Here is an 18,676-nt window from a genome sequence, read left to right as displayed (position 1 = left end):
AAATATGCCTGATATATAATTTAAAGTATTATTTGAATACCATATATAAATAAAATATTATATTGATTAGATTATTTGATTGCATTACTTTTTCAGATTGATTTGTGTTTATGTTTCTTTGTTAATATGGTTAATTTTACCATTACATTCCACTTTACTTTCTACCAAACATACCCAAAGGTACAAGTTTATTGGACCATTTTCTCTCTCTGTCTCTCTGTCTCTCTGTCTCTCTGTCTCTCTCTCTCTCTGTGTGTGTGTGTGTGTGTGTGTGTGTGTGTGTGTGTGTACAAATGCTATAACACATGTGTGGGGGTCAGAGAACCACTTGCTGGGGTCTGTTCTCTACTCCTACTGTGTGGATTCAGAAAGTTAAACCCAGGTCCCCAACCTTGGCAGCATGGACTGTACTCTGTGACCCATCGGGTCAGATTACATTTGATTTGTAATATCCTTAGAATATCAAAAGTCTCACATATCTATAAACAGCTAGATCCAAAAGCCCATTTTTCTTGTTTTGTAAATATCTTTTGATTATGTATTTAAGGCAATGAAAGTAATTTCATAAATACTTCAGAAAAGCAGCATGCATTGAAAACACAACTGTGCATAGAATCCTAGTGGGCCTCCCCACGATATGTTTTAGAATCTCTGAGTCCGCACACATGGTGATCAAACTGTGGTTAGTCCTGACAACAGTTTTATTCTTTTGTGTTTAAGCCTTTCCCTTCTCCTCCCTCCACTTCTCCTGCTAATGGTCAAATCGGAAGATAGCATCCAGTGTTACAGAGGGATATGTGCAGTTCATTACAAGCTTTAGATTTGAGGTCACCATTGTTATATTTGTATGCCTAAATAATTTGGAAATGATCTTTTTCACTAATGTGTGATTTAAATCAGTTAATTCCCATTCCCACCACACCCACAGCTGACCACATGTTCGCATCTGTAGAGCTTTGTGTTCTCTGTACCCGTCAGTGGAGGATGGGGCTTACCATTGACAACATGTGTCCTTAAACAGGCAGACTCAGGGAAAAGTTATGTGAGAATTCCTTAGGAACAGCAAGGTGGCAGGGGTGGGGTGGGGTGGGGTAGGGAGACTTAGGTCCAAAGGATGTGCAATTTCTTTCCAGGGAGAAATGGTTTCCCTTTGTTTTTTCTTTTCTTTTCTTTTCTTTTCTTTTCTCTTCTCTTCTCTTCTCTTCTTTTCTTTTCTTTTCTTTTCCTCTCTCTCTCTCTCTCTCTCTCTCTCTCTCTCTCTCTTTCTTCCTTTCTTTCTTTCTTCCTTTCTTGAGCTAGTACAATTTGCATTGCATAAAATCCGTGAGGCTCTGCATTAGCTTGGCAGGATGATGAAGCAGTGTTTCCTAAGAAAATAAATGGTCACCAACTGGAGATTTTTGGCATTAATTATTCTAGCTCCTAGAGCCAGACGCCTCTTAGGAACTTCATTATTATTAGGTATATGTGCTTAATATCATTTAAATTATTGTCTGAGTCATACCATTGCCAACTGTAGTGGGTTTTTTTTCTTTCCCAATCTCAGTGTTTTTCCAGTGTATAACCTTTGAGGTTTGAAAGGAATTCCTGTAGACTTGATACAGAACACAAGCAATTTAACATGATATCAAAATGACCTCCTCCTCCGTGTGTGTGTGTGTGCGTGTGTGTGTGTGTGTGTGTGTGTATCAAATGTCAACTCCAGGTGTCTTTCCTAAGAGGTCATTAATATATCTTAAATTTTTTTTCGACAAGGTCTCTCACTGGTACCTGGAGCTGAGCAATTAACCTAGAAAGGATGGTCAGTGAGCCCCACTAGGGGTCTGCCTATCTTTGCCTCTGCAGCACTGACTGGAATTGCAAACATGTGCGTACCTCCATGCCCGACTTTCTCCAGGGTGCCAGGATTTGAACTCAAGTCTTCATTCTTGCCTGGCAAGCACTTTATGGACTGAGCTTTTTTCCCATTTTGCCAAATAGCCTGTTTCAGTTAATTGGTAGCAAGTCTTTTCTTTTTCTTTTTTTTTTTTTTTCATTTTTAGACAGGGTCTCTCAGTGAAGCACAGACTTACCTGGAACTCCCAGTCCTTTTGTTCTGTCTCCATAGCGCTGGGAATGCAGGTGTGCTTACTAATGGGAAGGACTTTGGTGGAAGTGCACATAAGCCTGATAGTTTTCCACTCAATCTTCACAAAGAGTCTAAGAGGCTACCTGCACCCTTGGAAACTTAAAGGGCCATGAATGTCCTCTAAAACCATCTACATGTCTGCTCCTGGGTCCTAACTGCACACAAGCCAAGGAGAATGATTGGTGTCTGGGAAGCTCTTAGGGATTTTGTCTAATCAGGTGACAGTTTATAGCAGCTCTGACTTTTCCTGACTTTTCTGGTGATACTTCTGTGGCTGACAACAGATTCCCCCAACTCCACACATGATGTGTGTGAATCACACAGCTGTGCCTGAAGGTGACCTGTTCCTCCCTTTGCTGGGCTTAAGCCAGATTTTCTCTGGTTTAAAGGGGCCAAGAGCTGCACCAAGCACTCCAAATCTGGCCTCTGTGTGTGTGTGTGTGTGTGTGTGTGTGTGTGTGTGTGTATGTGTGTGTGTGTGTGTATGTGTGCCTGTGTGTACATATGGGAGCCAGAGATCGATAGGGGTCATCTTCCTAAATTCTCTTCCCATGTTATTTTCTCAGGTAGTTCCTCTTGTTGAACCTGGAACTGGAACTAGACTGGTCGGCCAGGAAGCCCTGAGGATCCCCTTGCCTCTGCTTCCACAGTGCTGGGATCACAGGCTCGCCACATCTGGTTTTTACATGGGTTCTTGTCATCCAAACTCAGGGACTTATATTGATGCAAGCAAGCACTTTAACCACTGAACCATCCTCCCAGCACAGGATTTAAACAGCGATCACCATACTTAGAGAAAAGACATTTCTCAAAGCACATCAAAGTTTACTCTGGTGTCATCTGAGACCTTTCTTTGTTCCCATCTCGGTGTGGCCCATCTTCTGTATCTTGCCGACGCTTTCTTCTCAGGCATCAGGTTCCCGGATGGTACTGATCATAAGTCTACACATGATGGCTATGAAGTCTTCTCTTCCTTACTGCCCGAGACTTCAGCTGATGCATTCACAATCCTTGCTGTCCAGCAATTTTCCTTTTGGAAACATGGGCGTTTGGAATATAGCATTCCACCATTAGGAGAGATATTACTAATGTTCCTGTATGAACAAAATAATGTACTTTTTAGAAATTTCACAACAACAAGCATAAACAGACTAACCATTGCTTTAAAAAATTGTGTGGGGAGGTGGAGTTCACATTTATCTGGTACAATTCCAGTGGGTAGAGCACTTGAGTCCGGTGGTTAACTTTATATCAGATTTCAGCCAGCCAGCAGTTCCTCCTGTCTGCCGGTAGACTACTCTCTCTGTCACTTGGTATTAGATGTAATATACGCCAAGCAGTAATTATCTTTGACACATAATTATTATGGTTTTGATGACAAGAAAGACTTTTCTTTCAGTGCTTTCATAATATATATCCCTGAAAGTCCAGGCTTGTAAAATGTGGCTAAAAATTAAAAAGCTCTTGGATTCAGATTGAATTTTGAGGGAGGGAGTAAAACAGAAGTTGTTGTGTGGTTGAAGGGACGGTTTGGAGAGCACCAAAGAGGAAAAAGAAAAAAGGAGAGGGTGTGGGCCTTTTCAGTGTTTCCCACATTATTCCACCTAAGACATTGCTGACAGAAACAAAGGCACCCAGGGCCATTTATGTGCTAGGAAAAGCTGCCTGCTACATCATGCTTGGTACCTAGAGGGGAAAAGGTACCTTGGAAATAAGTGAGCAAGGCTTAGGTTGAAAGACATAAATTATTCCCATCAAGGACACGGGCCACACGGGTGACTCCTGATCTCACCACCTGGGCGTTTTCAGTGTTGAGCTTGGAGACAGCCCCAGCTGCAGGCCCAGACAAGTAGTTTAACAATTCTTTGCCCGAACCGAAGGTTTCTTTTTCTTTTATTTTAATGCTCACAATCTGCCATGCCGAATCTCTGAAGCCTGGGGGCTTTGTGGCATTTAAATGCCTACAGCTGTTTTCTTAGTAAGTCTGGGTCACCATGCTGTGGCCTCAAAGCATGGACAAGGCTTACTTGAAAGCTCCTTGGAACTTCTGCTTAGGGGCATCTGGGGACAGTGGGAGGCAGAGGAAGGCAGGCTGGAAACCAGGGGCTGAGGGGAGAGTAGGAGCACGCTGGCTGCAGAGGCTTGCTGAAGACTTGCGTTATAATACACGGATGCAATAACTTAACTCTGGGAAGCTGATGTTATCTAGGACCCGATTTGATTTTAGAACAAGAGGAAATCTACTGGGCTGACCACTGGAGACTGGGCTGAGACCAGCACTGTTTTCCTTCTCCCACTAGGAAATAAGAAAATCTGGGCACCAGGGAGTCGCCTGTGTCCCTAAGGATCCTACCTCTCTTGCAGTCTTCTCAGCTGTAACTCAAATAATAATAATCAAGTGTACTGACTCCAGAGAAGGGCTAACTTTAGCTCGTTTTGTTATTGAGTGGTGAGGGTGGAGGAGGGGAGGAGGTGGAGGCCGCCTTCTATGACTAATGCTGTCTTGCAAGCTCTTAGCCATATTTAGTAACATGGGGTATAAAAATAAGCTTTTGGCTCATTTTTTTTAAGTTGACTTCTGTTTCCTTTCTTCTATTCCCTCTCCCAAAGATGGATTTAACTAATTACACTCCCAGCTCGATGCTGATAGACACGTATTTATTATCGGCACTCTAAGCCCTGGAATTCTCTTTTTCATCCACGAGGCCACAGACGTATACATTCTGCTCCAGTCCCTGTGAGCTGTCAGAGTTAGAGTCCAGCCAGAGCACTGCGATATGATAAAGTTTTCAGGCCCTGTTTAGTTAAGACTGAAGATCTGGTACCCAGCCAATATCCACCACTCAGGGCTCTTTTCACAGTCCAAAATGATTTGGCTTAAACGTTTCCAACTGTGATGAGGTCCCATTTCAGTGATTACGCAGTCATTCACTTTTCCACATCAACATCAAAGTCATTAACAGCCGAGTATTATTGCATTGGCTGGAATTCAGTTAAGGACTAGAGGGAAGTTGCTCTTTATTAAGATAAATCATTCCTTGGTTATGTCACCCATGAAATAATCAATTACTGTGTTGGTTAATTTCCGTCCTCTTTGATCTGTGAATTAAATTCAACAGATCCTTGTTTCACACAACTACCCCTCAAAAGATTTTTTTTTTAAGGGAAAAGTGCACATGTGTGTTCTGACGACTGCGGTCTAGGGAGAACGGTAAACAAACCTGGCAACGCTGAGGGCTCGACCTTCCAGCCCTCTTTTCCACAGTTATCTTTGCTGTGCTCCAAGGGTGGGGCAATACCCAGAGTTAGCTGGGTGATCCTGTCTCTGAGTTCTTGAAAATGCTCTGCTAGGTAATAAAATGTTGAGTCGAGCTAACCTTAATACTTTAGGGACCTCGAGCTTGTGTTAAATCTGAAGTGGGACATCCTTGTCTGGGATCCGCAAGGATGCTTCCTTCTCAATGTGAGGCACCCTTTAGGAGGATCCCTCTCATAAATACAAAACAGTCCTTGTGCCATAATTCATGCTTCTTATAGGGAAAGGAGTTGAATGGGGTGTTTTATTTTCCTTGCTTTGGTGATTCCTCTGAGAAATACCTCTTGTACTTGGATGATTTAAAAATATATATTTTATAATAAAATATTTCAAACTTGCAGACAAGTATAGAGAATAATATATAATAAAAATCCATGGACCCACAACACAACTTTATCAAATCTTAACATTGTACTTCAGATGCGTGTGTGTTTTTTAAAGAAATAAATTTATAGATATAGCTGATGATGTCTAAGCATTCTGCTCTTTTCTTTTCCATCCTCCTTCTCTGCAAATGGAGTGATTTTCATGAATTGATGCACATAAATATTTCATTTCATGCTTTATTTTTGCTGCATATATTTCACAACTCTATACAACAATACTATTTTATAAATGTTTCACACATTTTTTTTGTATGGGCCATATTTTGAGCCAGGATCTCATGTAGCCCAGGCTGGTCATCTGCACTCCTGTGCTTTCAGCTACCACCTTGAGATTACCCACACCTGGCAAGCATGCTCACCTTTAAAGGGTATTGGATATCAGTCCTTTCTCATCTTGCTTGTTTCATTGCATTATATGTTTCAAGTTGCCAATTGTGTTGCAAAGAGAGCCCCGTCATGGTTCTAATAACAATGCAAAAAGAAATAAGTTGTGGTTGTATAGTATTTCATCACATGGTTACATTTGAATTGTAGACATGTCTCTTTGTTCCTTTGTTCCTTCCCGCTGGGTCACATACAAATAAACAAATAAAGTTAACTATGGAAGGATTTCTGAGTCATAGGTCATGTATAATTTTGCCTTTGCTAGATATCGCCAAGTTGCCAACTTTTATCTACATCAGAATCACTGTTTCTCCAGATATCCCATGCTAGGGTGATTGAATGTAATTTTCTTAAAAACCTCCGACCTGTGCAATAACCCTTTGGCTGCTATGTGTTCACTCTCCACACTGAAGAGAAAGCAGAAAATTGTAGGCCACATGACTCTAATGAAGGTCAGAACTGCCTAGATAATTATCTCTTAGCTCTCTTCCACTCTGACTTTGGAGATCTGGCTCAAGAGATATGAACACTCAAAATATTGAGGGCCAGGATTTGTTTTAAAATGTGTGACCAGATCATCTCAGTAAGCAGAAAAGGCAACAAAGGAGAAATTGCCAGCTACATTAGACTCTGCACAATGATATCTTAAAGTGCTTTTAATAAATGTAAGGGTTCACTCTTATTCTTGCTCCAATTTCCACAAAAGCAACCAAACTGTCTTTTAAAAAAAGTTTTAGAAGGCTCTCAGTTCTTTAAAGTCAGGTAGCATTTAGTGAACACTTAAGTGAGAATAGAGCTGTGTGTCACTGTGCTCCTGTGCTCCAGGTTAACATGAACCCCTTTATCAGAGAAGCTGTTAATAGGAAAAACTGAAGTAACACAGAAATAGGAAGAAGCCAAAATGATTTTCACGATCTTGATTAATCCCAAGTTTAAAATGCTTGTTTTCTTCCAGAAGGCAGCACATACTCCTTGTGAGAAGAGAGTATTTGGAAGTATTCTCCTCCCAGAGCCAGACTGATTATGGTTTACACCTAAGCAAGAAGCAAGGGGCTGGAGTTGAAGATGCATTCCATACTGGAAAGGTATCTAGTCACAGTGAGTAAACATATGCTATAAAACTGCATAGCCATATTATTATTATTATTATTATTATTATTATTATTATTATTCCTTTGTTTTTACACATGAGGCTCAGGAAGTTTTCCTACATCATTTTCTATTTCTAAGTGGATGTTAGCCACCACACCAACTGTGTCTTCCCCTCTTCCCATTAAGAGAGAAGTGACTGCATAGATTCTTCTGTTGCCCAAGCCTGGTCTTTCCCATGCACACTTCTCTTACTTCTGGGTCTGCATCATCCACTGGGTCATTCTTTTTTTTCTTTGCACTGGGAGAAAAGAAGTGTGGGGAGCAGGCAGGGATAACCCACCTTCCTTCTTTCCTTTCTTAACTCTCTCTCTCTCTGGATACAAGTTGTTAAACATATCTCAGGCTGTATGACATCAGGTAGATAAGGGCAATGATAACCGGAGGAAGTTAGGGCTTAAATACGTGTGCCTTGCAGTTTTTCAGAGGCAATGTTTTTTACCTTGGTAGCAAACTGTCAGTGTTTTTGGATCCAGTAAGAAAGTGGAACACATCTCAGAAATGTATGCAAGCCTTAGCCTTTCTACCTGTAAAATGGAAATAATAACTCACAACAAGTCATGTTGTAAGGACTGTGGAGATAATTTCACAAGCTAACAAGTAGGAAGTAGTTGGCCCAGGTCCTGACATAGTGCCACAACTGAGATACTGTTACCCATTGCTGTCTGGCTATAAAGTATCCTCGAGGGTTATATGATGAAGGTTGATTTGTCAGCCTGTGCTGTAGAACTAATAGAACCTTCAGAAGAAGGGGCCAGGTGGAAGGTGTTGGGGTACATGGTCTTGAAGGCAATATTGAGAGCCCATTTGCTTTCCCATCCCCTGTACCATGCTTCCTGTGCGGCAGATGAGGGCAGCTTTGATACACGTTGCTTTTCCAACCATGATGTGCAGTTTAGCCACAGACCCAAATCAACCCAGTGGACTAACCATAGACTGACTTGTCTGAAAGTATCCCTCAAAACAAACCTTTCTTCCCTGTATCTTCATATTCTCGGTCATTTTGTCTCGGCAATGGAAAGCTAAAATATACATTATCTTTCTCATGTTTATTTCCTGCCACTTGCGGTATTTTCTAAGAGATCTTCAAATACTGACTTGCAGTTTTTAAAAATAACAGAGAAAGGTTTTTTTTCTATAATAAAGTCAAGGTATTATATTTGCTACTTTTTTCTGTGAACACCAGTGGGTAGAATAATCACTTTTATAAACTGTAGTTTGCGTTTGTATTTTCCAGTTAAGCACCCTGAAGTCATGGGATCTGGGATTGAATCCTGGATCCATGTTTTCCTAAAAACAGAACCTTAGATTGAATCTTGGCTCTTCGGCAAGGATTAGCGTGAGCAACGCTTTGAAAACCCGTGTAAGACCTTTACCTCAGCACTAAATCAATGTGAGCCTGCATGATGTATTATGGCCATCACTCTTGTCCTTAGTTACTCTTCGACTCCTTGGATGTAGGTACAGGTGAAGACAGTAAAAGGATGAGAGCTCTATCAAATGAGTACATCTTCCCGAAGAGCACTCAGGGGCACTCTAGGACCCACTTGTTTCATTCCCCCTCTCCCAATCCCCGCCCCCGATCTCCCTCCCAGAATTCCTTCCCCTTCCTGCCAAAGCACCATACGTGTATGTCCACCTTGTTCTGCACCTTTCCACCAACCCTGGATCAGTTTGGATGACCCTGTGTTTAGATTTGACTTCATTCTGAGAACCTTTCAAAACGGGAGTATAGCATTTGTTTACGAGCAGGTAATGACAGCTATTAGAGATACACTCAGGTAATTTAGAAGAGCTGAGTCACACTACAAAGAGTTTGGGATTATCATTTTCCCACTGGTCAACCAGTTGGTAAGTAAAATAACTTTCAGAGAGGGTAAGAATGTGGCAAGTAATAAGGGCCCTTGCCAGAGGTCTTCCTTGATTTTGTGGTCTGCTTCTCACAGGAGCAGAAGGAACAGAAATGTCAAGGTGGTGCGGGAAGTGGAGCTTCCTTTCCTTGGAAACTTGAGTTTTCCACCCATGAGAGTGTCTACAGGAGCAATGAGCACTGGGCAAAACACTTTCTCCCCATCTTTCTGTGGCGAGGAAAATCGATCTTTCCTTGATTTGGGACTAATTTTTAGATATGAAAATAGTACATGGAATCACTTCTGGAAAAGCAAAAGATTGGGAAAACTATAAGTACTAAATATGGAGTTTTGGACACCACAGACATATGGACACTTCTTGTAAACTAAGATAAAAAGATAACCAGTCTTCTGTTTTCTAAGTGTTTTAAATCTGTACGTAATATTTATCCAAAATTTTTAGTAAGTACAGGAAAACATATATTTCCCTCTGTAGGTGATATAAAAATTGGAAAATTTTTATTTTAAAATCTAAGGCCTATAGCTTCAAAAAACAAGAAAACTAAAGAGTAAGTCAAAATATAAGCACATATTTATAATGCAATTCAATTTTACTAATGTCCTTTCTCTTATACCAAGATTCTATTAGATTACAGTACAGGGGAAGATATTGATTAGGACTGGATTCTTTTAATATTTCAATGAGTAAGCTATTATTTCAAAGATGGTAATTTCCAATGACATTTTCCCATTCTCATCTATTATTGTATTTAGACAGTGAAGCGAATTTAATGGTAAATAAAGTCCTTGGCTAGTTACATTTATTGTTGAATGACCACCTCTATCGATTTTTAAAATTTATAAAAATCGTATACTAAGCTATTAAGTGGCTGGAGTCTCAGGAACTTATTATTATTAGCAGTTCATGTTTGATAAGACACTCTGTTCACATTGCAAGCATTAGGCATAATTTCTAGGCAGGAGACAATTACATTAATAAATGATTCTGGTGCTATCAAATCCCATGGAAGCCATTTCTGCAAAACGAACTGGAAAATCTGTTCTGTATTTAGAAGAGGTGGCAGTTCCCATATCTGACAAAGAAGTCCAACTTTTGTATTCAGTTACCAATGGATAATTCTGGCCTGAAATTCTACCATCAGAAAACGGTCTAATAAATCCAAGCCGCAAATAAGTTCTCGTCCAGTGGAGCAGTTCATTATTCATTCGGTAGGATATAAAGAAAAGCTTAATATTTTCCTGATGATTCTCTGCCTAGTAAATTTTATTCATTCTCATTCAGGTAAAAAAAAATCCAACTCTCTTAGCAGTGATATTTCTAAATTAGAAAAATTTTCTTCTTTAATTTAACCATGTCGAAAATTTTCAAGCTTTAGTGATTTTTTTCCTCACCAATAAATATGTTCTGAGTAGTTGAGAAGATTTTTTTTACTCTTACCTCATAATCCATCACAAAAGTTAAATGTTTGCATCTCCCTAAGTCTTATTTATTGTAAACACTCATAACTTGGTTCAATGAGAAATTCGAGCTGAGGCTCACTCTGTCACCCACACGTTTTGTAGGTAGCGTTAGGTCTAGAGCAAAGAACCCAGATAGTTCACAGCAGACCTAGAACTAGTAGGTAGATACATGACTATGGAATTCTTGCTCTGTCTCTTACTGTAACCCTGTCCCCATCTCCTCACTTCTCTGAAATCCAGCCTAGTGTTTTTGCAAGCATGCTATGACCCAGGGGCACTGCTAGTCAGTGAAGCTCTGGGGAGCTGGATCCCAAGGTGACGCCGCAGACCTTACTCTGCTCTAAAATGCTACAGGCTTTGGGGAAATTGAAGAAGTGAGAGTTGAAAAACAAGAGTAAGACCAGCAGACAAACATCTCTTCTGCACTCTGCTGGGAGTGAATGGTGTCAGGGTGACTAGAAAGATCAGAGAGATGCAGTTACATAGTTTGGGGAGAGGATTTTTGTATCATGACAATAAAAGTAGAATTCATAACAAAAATGAAGGATAGACTTGGAGCATGGATAGAGGATGAGTAGAAGTTTCTTCAAAACCATTATCGTGAGTGAGGTACGAACATGCCAGCTCAGCAGCGCTGTCACTACGGAGAGACGTGAGTAGAAAGGCAGGGATGAGGATGCAGGGAAGGGACATATTTCTCACTAAGCATGGCCCGTACACAACCTCACAAAGAAGCAAATAAATGAAAAATTTAAAATATCACATGAACACCATCTTTTCCATCTAAACAGCTGAAGATAATGAAATATTGACAATATCCTAAATGAACTATGAGAGGCCTAGCACATAGGCTGCTGCTTGTGTCACTGAGAGGGATGATGTCATCAAAGACTAGATAATGTTGTTAAGAGAGATTTACCTATCGATCCCCAAAGTCTCAAAATTCCCCTCATTTGAGACCCAACAATTCTTTCTCTTGTAATGAGCCCTGAGGTGAAAACAACCAGATGTAAAAGTTTAAAGCTGAAAAATTATACTGGAGGAATATTTGTTGAGTAAATTTAATACATGTGTAATTTACAAACACGTATAGAATTTTCAATATAACTATCGACATGTATATAATTTATAGAATGTAAATAAAATTTGAACACATTTTTAAATTGTTGTGCTTATGACAAAAGGTGCATGTGAATCCTCAACATATGTACTTATATTTTCTATCCTTTTAGTGTGTTTTGATGTCTTATAAGTTATAGGGAAGATGGTTCTGAGTGAATAGAAATCCTCTCCATCAGTGTGGAAGGCTTGATCAGAAAAGAGGAGATTCGGGAATCTAGCAAGGACAGGAAACACTGAGAATCATGATGGTGGTGGTGGTGCTGTTGATGATAGTGATGACGATGATGGCAGTGTTGATGATGCTAATGGTGGTGATGTTTTGAAATTGCTGGGACTAGATCACTTATGGCTTATTAGGACACGGTAGCAACCTGACATTTTATATTTATTCACCCTTTTTCTGTCTTTCCTCCAGTAGTTAAACTCACCAGGACACGTATTTGTCTTGCTCTTGTATCTTTGTTATTAGAACCTTACTGCTTTGTATAAGAACCAGTAGCCACAAAGGGATACGCGCACTTCAGAAGAGAGTGATGTAGTTGTAAAATAGGATAGGTCTTTAAGGAACATTTATTTTTGTTAGACCCTGAGACAATAATATTTGGACATTAGGAACTGAACTAAATACTATATAAATATTAACTGTGCTAATTGCCTTCTACTTTTAAAAATAAGACTAACCTTATATTCAATATATTTTAAGTTAAATTGAAATTAAATGGACATTTAACGAATATCTGAAATTATCTATGTGACTTACACACTGTTGTATGTATCACAGACATAGAAGGCACATAGCTGTGATCCGTTACTTGCTAAGTAAATGAAGGAGAAGATGGGGCAGGCCTTTTTTATTTCTTGTTATTTCCAGATTTGTTGTTCTTGTGGTGGTGGGTGTTGGTTTTTTGTTTGTTTGTTTGTTTGTTTGTTGGTTTTGTTTTCCCTGGAGTATTCCCGAAAGGCCCTGCTGAGAATTTGGTAGATGTATGTACTAGGTTGCAGAGAACTCTGGGTTGTGGCAGAAATCCTGCTGTTGCTGGCATAGTAGCCAAAGACCTGGATGTGACAGTCAACAACTGCTCTCACGGTTTGCAATTTTAAATCCAATTTTAAATACAAGTAGAGGCTAGCACTCTTTTTCACTGGAAGACATGTATGTATAGAGCAAGATTCTAAAGGCTGACCTTCAAATTCTTAGTGGTTTAAGAGAGATGCTTCTTTTTATGAGTCTGTAAGTGTAAGAGATGAATTCCCTAATTATGTATTTACCTGTAAGGGTTTCATACACATCTGTGTTGGCCAGACACATATTTATATAAATGATCTTTTTCTATCTATAGAAATGTAGATGAGTAAATTTTCAAGAATTTATAGGCAGCCATAGACAAGTGTTTTCTAAGTGGATGACAGACACAGAGGCTGAATCCTGCTTCAGGCAATAGCAAGCAAGTTAAACCATCTCTGATTGACTTTTATTAACTCTGATTTGTAAGGCTGATAGGCTCAGGCTTGCAACTGATGGACAGGTTTTTGTCACTCAGCCAAGGTATGAATCCTAGAGAAATGCCAAAGAGAAGAGACGGTGTTTTTCTCCCAATCCATTGTGCTTTGAGCATTTGCTACTTTGTTTTTTTCTGTTTTCCATACCCAAGCTGAAATGTTTTTACCAATTATTTTGTCATTCTTTATAAAACTTAGTTTAATCAGATGCTGAGTCTGATCTTTGTGCTTTAGGCTATGGCTGTAAATAGCAACGCTGTGGAAATGCTATTTGTTTGAGCAGCTGAACACATTGGTTAAGAGAGCAGGCACAAGGAAATGAACAAACACATATGCTTTTTCTCTTTTTTGCGACTCCTAGCTCCCTCCAAAGGCTATTTATTTATTGAAAAATTTTTCTTTAGTTACTCTTTTGAAATGTCTTATAGGCTAGTTAGGTATAAACTCAAAAGCCCTTTATGTGAATAACATATTCCTTTCTGTTCATTGGATAGCGGTAGGCACAGTTACACACTTGTTTCTCAAAGCTCTGAAGCACTGTCTCAGCACTGGCTTTTGTTGAGCATTTACTGGGATGTTGCTTGGAGGATACTTTGAAGATGTTGCATTTAAACTTCACAAAGATGTTGCGTGGGTTATCATTCCTAATTCAGTGTTGAAATGCATTTTAAACATTTTTATTTTAATTTCATAGTTTGAAGTTTTGAGGCAGCAACAGAATTGAGTCCTCTAAACTGCTCAGTGCTTTTAGTCTTAGCTATCAGTGGGCCTCCCAAGTTTGCCTTTAGGTTCCACTCATTAAAATTCACTCTCCAAAATGACCCAGTGATCACCTTCTCAGTCAGTTATAAAGACTGACGAGGTTTAGTGGACTTCCTCTTTCCTTTGAGACTTCACCCATCTTTGAGTTATTTAGAATTCTGTTTCAGATTAGAAATATTCAGACTTTCTAGATGTGCTCCTGAAATGCTGTTTTGAATGTAGAACATACTCTAGCGTTTTGGTTCTTCTCAAAGTATTATTGTTTAATAGTTTAGCCAATGATGTGTGTAGGTAAAATATCCCATGCGGCTTGTCTGTTTTGCTACTTTGTGGATTGTCAGTTCTTCTGTCTCCTAATAATATCTTCTCTGGGTTAACTCAGCTTCTTCTGCACCAATGGTCTCTTATTTTAGCCCTGTTCAGTCTTCTCCTCTCCTCTCCTCTTCTCTTCTCTTCTCTTCTCTTCTCTTCTCTTCTCTTCTCTTCTCTTCTCTTCTCTTCTCTTCTCTTCTCTTCTCTTCTCTCCTCTCCTCTCCTCTCCTCTCCTCTCCTCTCTTCTCTTCTCTTCTCTTCTCTTCTCTTCTCTTCTCTTCTCCTTTCCTTCTTCCTTTTCTTCCCCTTCCCCCTTCCCTCTTTCCCCCTTCCCTTCTTTCCCCTCTGTTTCCCACATCTCTTCTCCTGTCTTGTCCTACTTAATCTTCTCTCTTCCTGAATCAACCGTCTTCTTTAACCCCACTCTCTGACCCCTATTCTTTTGCCTGTTAAATCCTACTCTTCTCTGACCTACTCCAATCCTAGTCCAATCCTAGTCCATTCCTACTCTATCTCTCTCAACCTCTGCTGCCTTTGTATATCCTCTCCTGTTCCCAGAATTCCAAGAGGTAACTGACACTGAATGGCCTAGGGGCCTTTAAAGGGCCAGGAACACAAAATAAATAACAGTACAATCCCATTTGTGCTTGGTAAAAAATGTTTTTTCCTGTTGTATGCCGTGTTCTATAAAAGTTTATCAGGACTTTTTTTATATTCTTGTTAGAAGTAAGGGGAGGTTTCTAATTATAATTGCTGACTTGTGTATTTCGTCATTTCAGTTTCCTACTCATTATTTATTGACACTTAGTTCTCCTCCTTATTCCTAGATGGAGGTGGGGATGAGATCCATAGCTTCCAACTCTCCTTCCACTGCTACCAAGCACAAATGGCCTAGCTACAACTAAGAGATGGCGAGAGAGTTCTGGGTCTCTGGTAGGCTTTCTCTGACTCTGCCACACCTAGCTTAGCCAGAAGAATGACTAGGAGGCACTTCTATACTGGAGAACTAGGTGTCGAGAGGTGAAGTTCTAGATTGCCATGTGCTATCCAATGGGTGTACTGCATTGGTATTCAGAAGAAATGATATCATCCTGGCAGGAGATGGCATTATTTTAAGGATGCTGGGATGGTGGACTTCCATTCAGCTTTTCCTACAGAAGCTTTTGGGAACACAAACTATCTCTGTAGTCTTGGACTGGAAGGAAATGTCTATTTCAATATTTCTGTCTTGCCGTGTCTTCACCTTCCCATGTGGAGATGTGGGGCAATAGGAATTCTTTCTCATTCTCAGTAAGAATGGACAATGGCACGATCATTTTGGAAGAAACTTTCATCAGCTTCGTGAAAAACTCAGCATATTTTTTTTAATCACTGTCATAATGGAAATTTATTTTCTGGTACAACAAGAAATCAGAAACTAGATACTTCGAGAGTAAGTTCGTTCAGCAATAGAGTGAAGTCACAATGGTCCCTTGAGGGTGTTTTTCTGCCTACAAAATCAGAGTCCCCTGTAGAGTTCTAAAGTGCCACAGCCTTCTACAAGCTTCTTAGCATTTTCACTGATTTAGTAAGTTCCACCCCTTTTATTGACAATAGATTTTTCTCTCATATAATATATTATGATTACAGTTTCCTCTCCCTATGTTCCTCTCAGTTCTGTCCCACCTTTCCTCTTATTCAGGTGCACTCCTTTTCTATTATTAGAAAACAAACAGGCTTCTAGGGAATATAATATGATATATAATATAATATATTATAATACAATATAATAAACTAACACTTTGGAGTAGGGCAAAACAAAGGAAAAGAGCCCAAGAAAAATCACAAGAATCAGAGACCCTCTTAAAACTTCTTCGCAGCTTGAAAGGGCCGGAGACCCCATAGGTACAACAATGCCAAGCAACCAGAGCTTCCAGGGACTAAGCCACTACCTAAAGACTATACATGGACTGACCCTGGACTCTGACCTCATAGGTAGCAATGAATATCCTAGTAAGATGACCAGTGGAAGGGGAAGCCCTGGGTCCTGCTAAGACTGAACCCCCAGTGAACTAGACTGTTGGGGGGAGGGCGGCAATGGGGGGAGGGTTGGGAGGGGAACACCCATAAGGAAGGGGAGGGGGGAGGGGGATGTTTGCCTGGAAACCAAAGAATTATTATTAATATTAAATAAATTAAAAAAAACTTCTTCGCACACTCATAAAAACTCAAAACTGAAAGCCATAATATATACCCAAAGGAAACTCTTTGGGTGCCATTTCTGTGTAGAGGTTGGGAAAGGTACGCCTTGAGCCCTGAGGGGAGGGATTTGATGAAGACACCCAATTTAGGACTCTCTGTTCTTAGGTCCCTCACTCTCTGCATAGTGCCTGGCTTTGGGTTTCTGTACTTTTTCCCCCTCTTCTGCAGGAGGAAGCTTCTCTGATGAAGGCTGAGTGGGGCAATGATCTATGAAAACTCAGGGTGCTCTTAATCAGGCTGTGCGGAAACAACATCCTTTGGTATTTACCCAAAGAAGATCAACAGCTTCCTCCGCACCGAGTCTGCACAGGAATGCAGCAGGTTTGTTCATTAGCTGCTCCAATCTGTAAACAACTAAGACGTCCTGAGGTGGGTGAGTAGATTAATAATCTATGCTACACCCAGGCAACTGGAATGAAATACTATTAATCTCTAAAAAGAAATGAGCTAAAGATCCATGAAAGGACAAGGAGGAACCTTTCCACACATGACGAAGTGGGAGAGGCAAGCTGAGAGCGTGCACCCACTGAATAATTACAACTGTATTAATTCAGTAAAAGGCAAAAACATGCAGGCAGTACGAGTCCACCATTAGTAAGGGTTGTTAGGGGGAAATGGATAGCTCAGCATAGACAATTTGGAGGACAGCGAACTTGTTTATATATAGGTATACATGTTTCCCAATTGTAAATCATTTTTTTTCTGGTAGATAGCAAGGAATCTTTCTTTCTCTTCATGTTTAATCATTTAGGTGATGTTTAAAACTGGAAAGAACATCTTAGCATCTTCCCTCCCACCACTTGTAGGGAAGGACATCAGGGTACTCCATACATGGAGTCTTGGCTGAGTCACTTAATACCCCGCTCAGCTCGTCTCTGCAGGGCTTGGATAACTGTGAGAAACAACTGTTTTTCCATCTATGTTTCTCCCTCTGAGATTTCTTAGATGATGCTCGTGCAGGTTAGGGTTCAGAAGAAACAAACTTGAGTAACATGTTATCTGTGGGCAATGCCCCAAGTGTAAACAAAACCCATTTTCAAAGGTCTACTTCTAATACTCCTACCAGACGTTTGGCGATACTAAGCCAGATGCAGACATTTCCTTCAACATTTGCCAGACGATGTGGCTCCTTGGAGCAGATTACAATGGAGTCTGTGCAAACGGGCGTGCTAGAGCCTCTCTCTCGGGAGGAAAAAGAGTTTCCAGTCTGAGACTGACCCTGTAACTGTAGTAAGAGTCCAATGTTACATCATCCTCAAAGTATTCTACTTAATGCAAAGGCAGTTTATACACAGACCAAAATCAGTGCCGTCAAGTGACATTTCATGTTTTTATTTTCTCTTTAGCATCATTTGGTATTTTTTTAAAAAAGGTCTGAGAGACCTTCCAAGGGTAAAACAAATAAACATTTTAAATGTTTTTATCTATGTTATCTGATTTTCCTTTTCAGACAATGCCTTCATGTTGTCTAGCCTTGAACTCTGAGTTTCAAGATGACATGCGGAGCATTTTTCAAGATTATCCTCTAGGCTTATGGTAACATGCCTCTATCTCTGGTTAAAAATGAAATTTTGTCCTAACATTTAGAAAAGATTTATGTGTTTTCCATGTTTTCATTATAAATCTATTTATCATCAAGCAGAATCAAGATTGGCCTTGGAGTTGATTCTGAAAGACATCAAAGAAAGGAAACCTCAACTGAAGATTCGAAACTAGGTCTACCCAACGCTAGAGACTGTTAGGAGAGCAATGCATAGGATGCATGACCGAAATCACCTGCTAAGTGGCATTTACTGCTCACTAATAAACCAAAAGACCATTTGTTACTTATTGTCACTTGGTGTTTGGCACTGAAGCTTTGTGGCTCTCTAGAGTTGGAGGGTACACAGGAAGAATTAGTGGTGGTCTGCCACTATATGCCATGCATGTCAAGTGTGGATCGAGTAGCATACATTTCTTCATGTGTTAAGTTACTCACTGTGCAATGAGATGGTGAGTATTACCTGGGAACTTCCTTAGAAGGACAGCTACCAGGGAAAACACT

The 18,676-nt window shown here is 40.1% G+C and overlaps 2 long non-coding RNA genes across 3 annotated transcripts; one reads left to right on the top strand and one right to left on the bottom strand.

The window, feature by feature from the left end:
- Nucleotides 1-2,939: 2,939 nt before the first annotated feature.
- LOC102553090 (uncharacterized) lies at nt 2,940-8,949 on the bottom strand. Its single transcript, XR_015684967.1, has 3 exons — nt 8,740-8,949; nt 6,190-6,292; nt 2,940-3,222 (listed from the first exon to the last, which is right to left on the bottom strand). It is a non-coding gene; the product is annotated as an uncharacterized LOC102553090 (long non-coding RNA).
- A 25-nt stretch (nt 8,950-8,974) lies between these two features.
- LOC102552950 (uncharacterized) lies at nt 8,975-18,468 on the top strand. 2 transcript variants are annotated; one of them, XR_015684965.1, is made up of 4 exons: nt 8,975-9,115; nt 16,801-16,953; nt 18,083-18,168; nt 18,275-18,468. It is a non-coding gene; the product is annotated as an uncharacterized LOC102552950 (long non-coding RNA). The 2 variants fall into 2 exon arrangements; XR_015684966.1 differs by having other exon boundaries at nt 8,989-9,115; nt 18,272-18,468.
- Nucleotides 18,469-18,676: the final 208 nt, after the last annotated feature.

The sequence above is a fragment of the Rattus norvegicus genome, chromosome 3, assembly GCF_021556685.1.
Source record: "Rattus norvegicus strain SHRSP/BbbUtx chromosome 3, alternate assembly SHRSP_T2T, whole genome shotgun sequence".
NCBI classification, from domain to species: domain Eukaryota; kingdom Metazoa; phylum Chordata; class Mammalia; order Rodentia; family Muridae; genus Rattus; species Rattus norvegicus.
This window is presented reverse-complemented; position numbering and strand designations above follow the sequence as displayed.